The sequence below is a fragment of the Gastrolobium bilobum genome, unplaced genomic scaffold (assembly GCF_033153095.1).
Source record: "Gastrolobium bilobum isolate Gb01-03AN ecotype WA unplaced genomic scaffold, APGP_CSIRO_Gbil_v1 utg10233, whole genome shotgun sequence".
Classification (NCBI taxonomy): domain Eukaryota; kingdom Viridiplantae; phylum Streptophyta; class Magnoliopsida; order Fabales; family Fabaceae; genus Gastrolobium; species Gastrolobium bilobum.
Genome location: NW_026896849.1, coordinates 251,810 through 261,949, shown reverse-complemented (window position 1 = coordinate 261,949; position 10,140 = coordinate 251,810).

Sequence of the window (10,140 nt, the reverse complement as noted above, 5' to 3'; positions counted from 1 at the left end):
GGATAAAATTTCAGTTGAATTATAAAAATATATTAGCGGGCCGGCCCTCCGGGTCGAGCCCAGTTTTCCACCTCTAACTTTTAGCATTTTATATAAATAAATTTTTTTTGTAAGGATTAGTGTCGTTAGTCTTTGGAATTTCACAAATTTGTATTTATAAAAATTGAAATCAGATTTAGTAATTTAATTATAAAAGAAGAAGGATAAAATTTCAGTTGAATTATAAAAATATATTAGCCGGCCAGCCCTCCGGCCGAGCCCAGTTTTCCACCTCTAACTGTCAGCATTTTATATAAATAATTTTTTTTTTGCAAGGATTAGTGTCGTCAGTCTTTGGAATTTCACAAATTTGTATTTACAAAAATTGAAATCAGATTTAGTAATTTAATTATAAAAAAAGAAAGATAAAATTTCAATTGAATTACAAAAATATATTGGCGTGCCGGCCCTCCAGGCCAAGCCCAGTTTTCAACCTCTAACTGTTAGCATTTTACATAAATAATTATTTTTTGCAAGTATTTGTGTTAATTACACTTTTGCAATAAAAAAATGAAAGTTTAATTTCTTTCTTACGTACTAAATTAAAATTTTAATTTTTATAGTTCTTAAATTTTAATAATTTTTTTTTACAGAAGGACAGACGTCATTTTTTATCTAAATTTAAAATTTAAAACTTTTTATATTAATTATACATACATTTTATATAATATTTTGCTATTTTAATTTATGATTTCTATATATTTTTTAATTGGTTATGCATGTATATTTAAATTTTTTATGTTAAATAATTTTTTTAAAAAATACATGTATATTATTTTAAGGGTTCGCTTTTTCTGCAGTTACTGTAGATAAGTTATCTGCAATAAGCCAATACGACGTCGTTTTGGGACGGAAATCATGGTGTTTTTGTAATTTTAATTTATTTCAGGGTTACAACAGTCTTTATATTTATAATTTTTTAAGATTTCAATACCAAAACGACGTCGTTTTGGGAATTAATGCAGATAACTTATCTGCATTAACTGCAGAAACATTTTTCCTTATAAAAGAAGAAGGATAAAATTTCAGTTGAATTATAAAAGTATATTAGCGGGCCGGCCCTCCGGGTCGAGCCCAGTTTTCTACCTCTAACTTTCAGCATTTTATATAAATAATTTTTTTTTTTGCAAGTATTTGTGTTAATTACACTCTTGAAATAAAAAAAATAAAGTTTAATTTCTTTCTTATGTACTAAATTAAAATTTTAATTTATATAGTTCTTAAATTTTAATAATTTTTTTTTACAGAATGACAGACGTCATTTTTTATTTAAATTTAAAATTTAAAACTTTTTATATTAATTATACATACTTTTTATATAATTTTTTTCTATTTGAATTTATGATTTTTATATATTTTTTAATTGGTTATGAATGTATATTTAAAACTTTTATGTTAAATATTTTTTAAAAAAATACATGTATATTATTTTAATTGGTTATACATGTATATTTAAAAATTTTATGTTAAAAGTTTAATTTATTTTTCGTAAAGTATAAATTTTGCCATTTCTTATTTTTTCTTTTAAATTTGAATTTTTAAATAATTTTTATCTACTATAAATGTATTTTTATAATTTTAAATATTTTATTTTTTAATCTATAATTTTATATTAATTTCAAATTTATTATTTATATCTTTTTCCACTGCATAAATATTAAATGTTGAACTCTTTTCTCACATATCAAGTTCACATAATTTTTCATTTATTTTTATTTCCAAATATTTAATTTATTTTACAGTATAAATAATTTTGATATTTTACAATTTTTTTAATGTTTTTGTTTTTTTATGCAGCACTAATAGGGCTAACAATTATCCATGCAAAAAATAGTGAGATATACAACAAAAGAAAAGTAGAGATCTTTTTACTCATAATATACAACAAAAGAAAAATAGTGGGACATTAAATGAGTTGTCTGCCACAAAAAATTTTCTAAATTTCTTCCCATCATTACAAAGTTAAAAATTCAAATCCAAAATTCAAATTTAAACATAAATTAAAAATTTAGAATAGTTGAAATCCAAAATTTGAAATCAATTCAGAATTCGAATTTCAAAAGAGAGCAATTTCAATGCAGAAAGCATTTAAAAGAGCTAAGTAATTCCAATGTACAAATCAGTGGGACATTAAATGAGTTGCCTGTCAAGAAACAGAAATGAAGAAAGAAATCGTAGGCAAGCTAAGAAAAAATAAGAAACACAACTTCTCTATTTATACAAAAATTAATGCCACCCAAAACTCTCCAAATCTTTTCCCACCATCCATATTTCAAATTCAAAATTTGAAACCATTTCAAAATTTGAATTTTAAATCAGATGAGCAATTCCAATGTAAAAAGCAATTAAAACATGAGTCATTCCATTTCAAAATTCGAATTTTTATATCAATGAGCAATTAAAACAGCTGAGTCATTCCGTTTCAAAATTCGAATTTTAGATCAGATGAGTCATTCCAATTAAATGAGCAATCAAAATTCGAATTTCAAAATTCCAATGTAAAAAGCAATTAAATCAGCTGACCAATTCCAATGTGAACGGCAGTGGGACATTTAATGCCTTGTCTGCCACCGCAAATGGTCATTTATTTTTTTATTTAAAAAAATTCGATTTTTAAAATAAATTCTTTTTCTAATTTACCCAAAAAAGAAAGTTTGTATATGTCATGTAGTGTGAATATAATTTGTAGAATTAACCAGGGAGTGACATTTGGCAAAACTTCCGACATTGAACTCTCCTTTATATATATATATATATATATATATATATATATATATATAGATTTCAAAATTCGAATTTTAAATCAGATGAGCAAAAATCCAATGTAAAAAGCAATTAAAACATAGTCATTCCATTTCAAAATTCGAATATTTAGATCAGCGAGCAATTAAAACAGCTGAGTCATTCCATTTCAAAATTCAAATTTTAGATCAGACGAGTCATTCCAATTAAATGAGCAATCAAAATTCGAATTTCAAAATTCCAATGTAAAAAGCAATTAAATCAGTTGACCAATTCCAATGTGAACAACAATGAGACATTTAATGCTTTGTCTGTCACCACAAATGGTCATTTATTTTTTGATTTAAATTAAAAAATTGATTTTTAAAAGAATTTTTTTTTCCAATTTACCCAAAAAAGAAAGTTTGTATATGCCATGTAGTGTGAATACAATTTGTAGAATTAACCAGTGAGTGACACTTGGCAAAACTTTCCAACATTGAACTCTCCTTTATATATATATATATATATATATATATATATATATATATATATATATATATATATATATATATACATATATATAGATATAGATGTTAAAGGAATAAACAACATTGGAAACTTTGATGATGTATTAATCTCTCCTTCAATTTTACCATTATGTTCACACTTGAAAAAATTTGAAAAGTTTCTTCTTTTGGTAATTTTTTTAAAATCGAAAATTAAAAATTCATTGGTGGGAAAAAAAAAGAATCCTTATCTTTGTGGGTCAAGCTAAATTAAAGTTTCACTACTTTATACATGGGTGATTGTTATGTGCATTTATAATTAATATTTAAATGTAAATTTAATATGCTGCACTTAAAAATGAGTTCAAAGAATATGGTCTATTTTGGAAGGGGTGTATATATATCATATGTGTTGCTTGGTTCTTTCCTTTGGTCATCACCTTTAGTGCTTTTTCACCTCCTCATCCTGTTCTTATGCGTTATCTGTTGCATCTTCATCTTCTTAGCTTGTTTTGGTGTCTTATTCAATATACCAATTGTTATGTACTCCAGATATGATTTAATTAAGGGTCTTAATCCGTCAAAGGAGGAGTGGAGGATTAAGATGAGGGTTGTTAGGATTTGGAAGGTTCCTAATTTCCAGCGAAAAGATTTTGACGACAATCTGGACATGGTTCTATTAGATGAGAAGGTAATACTTTGCGTTCTATTATTTCCTTTTTCCTTTTTCCTTTTTTTCTTTTTGTTTTGTTTTCTTTCTTTTTTTACGGGCTCTATTGTGAAGGTATTTCACTAGGGATGGTTTCTAATGTATTCGTTTTGTAGGGTGGAAGGATACATGCTACTATCAAAGGATCTTTACATGTCCGTAAAACAAATTGTGAAGGGGATGTCTATTTTATAAAAAAAAAGTTGGAGTTGGGTTAAATAGTAATAATTTCAGGTCAACTAGACATAATTATCGTCTGTCTTTAAACTTGAGAACAGATGTTAAATCGACTGTTGATGCTACTATTCTTGTGAATGGATTTAGTTTTGTTGATTTTGACGTTATTGAGAGAGAATCAGCTGACTTTCCTTATTTAGTAGGTAATGTTTTTGTCTCCGAGTTTAGTGATATCTTTATTGTGTTGATGTCGTTGATAGATGTTTAACTTATTTGTTTTGTAGACGTCATCGGTTTGCTGTCAGGTATTGGGGAAGTTCATGAGCATGTTGTCTCTGGTAGAAAACGAAGATGGTTGTGTTAGAAGTTGACGACCTCAGATATTTTTGTAATATCCCAGAAAAATAATAGTAATTTATAATAATAAAATAATAATAAAAAATTATAAATTAGTAGTAATAATAATTTTATAATTTATAATTTTTTTATTATTATTAATTTATTATTATAAATTACTATTATTTTTCTGGAATATTACAAAAATATCTGAGGTCGTCAACTTCTAAAACAACCATCTTTGTTTTTCTACTAGAGACAACATGCTCATGAACTTCCCCAATACCTGACAGCAAATCGATGACGTCTACAAAACAAATAAAGATATCACTAAACTCAGAGACAAAAACATTACCTACTAAATAAGGAAAGTCAACTGATTCTCTCTCAATAACATCGAAATCAACAAAACTAAATCTATTCACAAGAATAGTAGCATCAACAGTCGATTTAACATCCGTTCTCAAGTTTAAAGACAGACGATAATTATGTCTAGTTGGCCTGAAATTATTACTATTTAACCCAACTCCAATTTTTTTTTTTATAAAATAGACATCCCCTTCACAACTTTTTTTACGGACATGTAAAGATCCTTTGATAGTAGCATGTATCCTTCCACTCTACAAAACGAATACATTAGAAACCATCCCTAACGAAATACCTTCACAATAGAGCCCGTAAAATAAGAAAGAAAAGAAAACAAAAAGAAAAAAAGGAAAAAGGAAATAATAGAACGCAAAGTATTACCTTCTCATCTAATAGAACCATGTCCAGATTGTTGTCAAAATCTTTTTGCTGGGAATTAGGAACCTTCCAAATCCTAACAACCCTCATCTTAATCCTCCACTCCTCCTTTGACGGATTAAGACCCTTAATTAAATCATATCTGGAGTACATAACAATTGGTATATTGAATAAGGCACCAAAACCGGCTGAGAAGATGAAGATGCAACAGATAACGCAGAAGAACAGGATGAGGAGGTGAAAAAGCACTAAAGGTGATGACCAAAGGAAAGAACCAAGCAACACATATGATATATATACACCCATTCCAAAATAGACCATATTCTTTGAACTCATTTTTAAGTGCAGCATATTAAATTTACATTTAAATATTAAATATTAATTATAAATGCACATAACAATCACCCATGTATAAAGTAGTGAAACTTTAATTTAGCTTGACCCACAAAGATAAGGATTCTTTTTTTTTTCCACCAAATAATTTTTAATTTTCGATTTTAAAAAAATTACCAAAAGAAGAAACTTTTCATATATATATATATATATATATTATTACTACTAATTTATAATTTTTTATCATTATTAATTTAGTATTATAAACTACTATTATTTTTCTTGGATATTACAATTTTTGTTTGATCGATGTGAAATATATTTTCATATGAAATATATTTTTATTTCTTACAATTGTTGTGTAAATAGGGGTTACAAGCTCAAGTGCACTTTGTGGGTGCAGCATGTGGATCAAGTGCAGTCTTTCTTGGCAAATAATCAGTCTCCTCAGAACGTTGTAATAGTCCAGCTTGCCAGGATAAAGGGTTTTAGGGGTATTTTGAATAATTTTTGCTTAATAATTTTCATGTTTATATTTAGTTTGTTTATTTTCCTAATTCTGTCAAACTCTGTTTGTTTTATGAATCTCTGTCACTTGCGTTTTCTTTGTTGTATAGGTAAAATAGGAATAACTAATACAAAATATACGACGAGGATTCTCTTCGATTCCAATCTTCCTGAAATTGTAGAATTCAAAAAAGTGAGCTTTTTCTTTACCCACTGTGTGTAAAAAAAAATGTACATGTGTCTTCAATGAATCGTTGTTTTGAGTATGTATAATGATTGTTTGCTATTGTATTGCGTTTTAGGCTTTCGTCTGATCCAATAGAGAGTGGTATGAGGTTGACTCAGTTGTCCAGCCAATCATCATATTCTTTTGAAAATGATTTTCTGAAAGACACAGAAAGAAAGTCTATTAGTGACATTAAAAATTGCAGTAAGATTACCACTTGCATTACTTATGGAATCATAAAATCAATTGAAAGCAAATACAACTAGTGGTACAAGTCCTGTAAGAAATGTCTATATTCTGTATGTGAAGATTTTAAAAAATGGTATTGTGAGAATTGTCAGAAACTTTGGGATGATTATTATCCAAAGTAAGTATTCTTTTCTCTGCTTTTTTGCTTTTGTTATAAAATCATTGCGTTGCGCTTTGTTTCGTAGACTGCTATTTTTTGTGCGTGTCACAGATTTAGTGTTCAAGTGAGAGTTGTGGATAACACGAATTCTGTGTCTTTCATACTGTTTGATGGAGATTGTGTTGCTTTATTGGGAATGGGTGTTGTTGAAATGTGCGAACAATATTTCAAGTGGGTTTGATACTCATTCCTCGCATTTTCTCATCTATTATCAATATTTCTAATTTGTAATTCCCTTTGAGGAGTTTTCCTTTTTTTAAATTCTTTTGTAGAGTGCTGATTTAGATCATTATCCCGAAGAACTTAGCGTTCTTAATGAGAAATCTATGTTATTTAAGGTCAATGTGAAAAAAAAAACATTTAGACTCATTGAACGAGCCAAAATATCAAGTTTCAAAAGTTTGCAGCAGCAAATCTATTATCACGTCATTTCTTAAGTCTGATGTTGTTTTAATTTAAATTCGTTTTTTCATTATGTTTATTCTTTTCATATGTTTTTTATTTTACTTGATTTTTTAAAATAAAATTTGTACGTTTCAAAAAAATGCAGGATGAGACTATATTCAATAATACTTACGACAATGATGTTGTATCACAAGAACCGGGACGAGTTGCGGTATCTAAAAATTATTATCAGATTCAATCAATTAATTATTGTGTCCTGTATATTTCATACTATTTTAATTTATTACCGGGATGTTGAAAGTCAAACCTGTGAGGTGATGCTGATGTTTCTCTGTCTTTGTTGTCACCCTCTCTGAATCTGAATTTAATAATGGCATAAATGTAATTCTTCGATTGTCTATCCTTTGAAAAAGATTAAACTGGAGAAAGAGTTAAGTGCTTGCCCATTAATTCTTAGTTTGTTATGTACTTTATTGTTTTAAATTAGGGTTTTATTAGTATCATGTTACATAACCTAAGAAAATTTTCCTACACACACAATTAAGAGGTGGGGTCCACATGTTTTTTTTTTCTCTTTCATCATTCCACTTTCTCTCTCTTCTTTATTGTGAGGGTAGGAAAATTTTCTTATATCATGTTACATGATTCTCATAAAACCCTTTAAATTATAAACGTTATTTGTTTGAACACTGCGTCTAATATATGCAATAGCGTATACTAACACACGAGGATTAATTTTTTTAAAATAGGTTTGATGCTGAAGTTGGAAACACAAAGCTGGAGGAAGAAAATCTGAAACTTGATATGTTGTTTAATTTAGGCTTTTTTTTATATTGGTAGTTGCAAGCACATAAAAAGTTGCTATATTTCTCGATATATTGTTATGTTATATACGTCCTATTTTGAATGAAGTATTATACATTTCCTGTGCAAGTAAGATGTCCTTCCCTGTTAAATACATGATGATGTTTTTTAAACAGATCTTATAAAAAAACATAATCTATGGCCATGTAAGTTCAAAGTAGAGTACGGTTTTCTAAATAGGGGTCTATACAGGGTGGTAAGTTGTAATTTAACCATCAAAGTATAAAACACATATTCCAATGAAGTTAATATAAAGTTATACCATCAAACTCATATTATTCTTATCAATTTAAAAGTCTTAGTTTGCATCATTTTTTATTGTCTTCTTGATATGAGAGTAAATACATCAGTGTAAGAGAAAACTTTTAAACCCTATTGCTCAGTAATACAATAATATCAGACATGCTTAGAGTAGAGAAACCAACCATGAAAAAGAGTGGATTAGTGAAGAGAAAGACTACCACAGTGGAGGAGAGGCTGCGGCGCGACGGAGAGGGAAAAACCGAAGAGGTGGAACCGTGGGAGGAGAGGAGAAGGAACCACCACGGCAGAGTGGAGGAGAGGAGGAGGAACATGAAGACGTCTGTGATTTAGGTTAACAACGATTTTTTATTTTATTTTATTTTATAAAATGACGTTATTTCGTGTGAATTTTTTTTTAGAAAAAAAGAAATTGCAGTGACCCCTTTTGACCCAGGAGTCAGCGAAACCTGACCATGTTTCAGGGAGTTTTCGGGAGTCAAATGGATCAATGTACATGCAAGGTCTAACTGCTAACCCCAATCCTGAGAGAGAGGGGACCTAGAGTTGACCCGGATCGACATGAGGTAGGGATGAAGTTTCAAAACACTGCTTTAGAGATAATATTTTTTAATTATTTTGATATCTGTTACAATTTAAGACATATCAAAGCTAAACTCTTCAATTCTAGATAAACATACATAAAAGTACATAACCATAAAAAATAGAAAAGAAACAAAAGGTGTTACTATCGAAAAAGAGAAGCGGACCCTCCATTAGATAAACACACGTTAGAAAGGGAAGCATAGCCACAAAATCTAGAAGAGGAGGAAGAAAAAGAGTGTTCATCAATAATAACATTCCATGGTAAGGTTAAATGAATTCAGAATTCACACGTGTGAATAAGAAATTTCTTATTAGTTAGAAATGAATTAAATTATAATTATATAAGTAAAATAATTTATAAAAAAAATATAATATTGAGTTCATTTATTACTATGGATTGATACTTTACTGATAAATAATAATAAAAATTTACAGAGTATAAAAAAAAAGTCATTCCAAAAATTGTAAAACAAAACTTAAACAAGTGAGAAATAAACACAAACCTGGAAACTTACTTCGAAAAAAGTACCATGAGGGCGTTTGAATGGGTTTTTTTCTTCTAAAAAAAGTAAAATCCTTTTGAGCCATTTCAAAAAAAGTTAAGATAGTACCTTTTTTAAAAATTAGGATTCGTAGGTTCTTAAAAAAAAAAAAAGTTAAAAGTAAAATAATTTTTTGAACATTCAATTTTATCTCAACATCAGTCAAACTACTCCACTCCACTATCTCCACCACCATCATATATCCTTCTTGATAATTTTATACGAGTAAGATTATATTTACAAACTAAATTATTTATAAACTCTTATAATTAAATTTTAACGGTTGATTTCCATTAATTTTAACTGTTATAATTTATTGAGTATCACTTATTAATTCTTAATAAATTATAATTGTTAGATTGAAGAAAATCAATGGTTAAGATTTAATTATAAGAGTTTGGAAATGATTTAATTTGTAAATATGATACTTCCCATTTTATATAAAAAAATATTTATTATTATTAACTCCAAAGAATTTTTTTATTTATAAATACTTTTTATATATTTTATCCAAACGTAAAAAAAAATTTAACTTTAAAAATGTTGGAAATCGACAATCACACAAAATCGAGAAAACAGAAAAAGAGATAGGAGTAGAGAGATAGACACGATGATTTACCCTGGTTCACCCAATTAAGGCTACGTCCAACTTGTCTGTACTATATTCTCCTTACCGCCACTTGTTACAAGTCACTCGGTTTACAAGGAAAATATAAATAGAATTAGAAAACCCTAACAACAGCTATTCATGGGCCTAAGCCAAAACTGCTAAA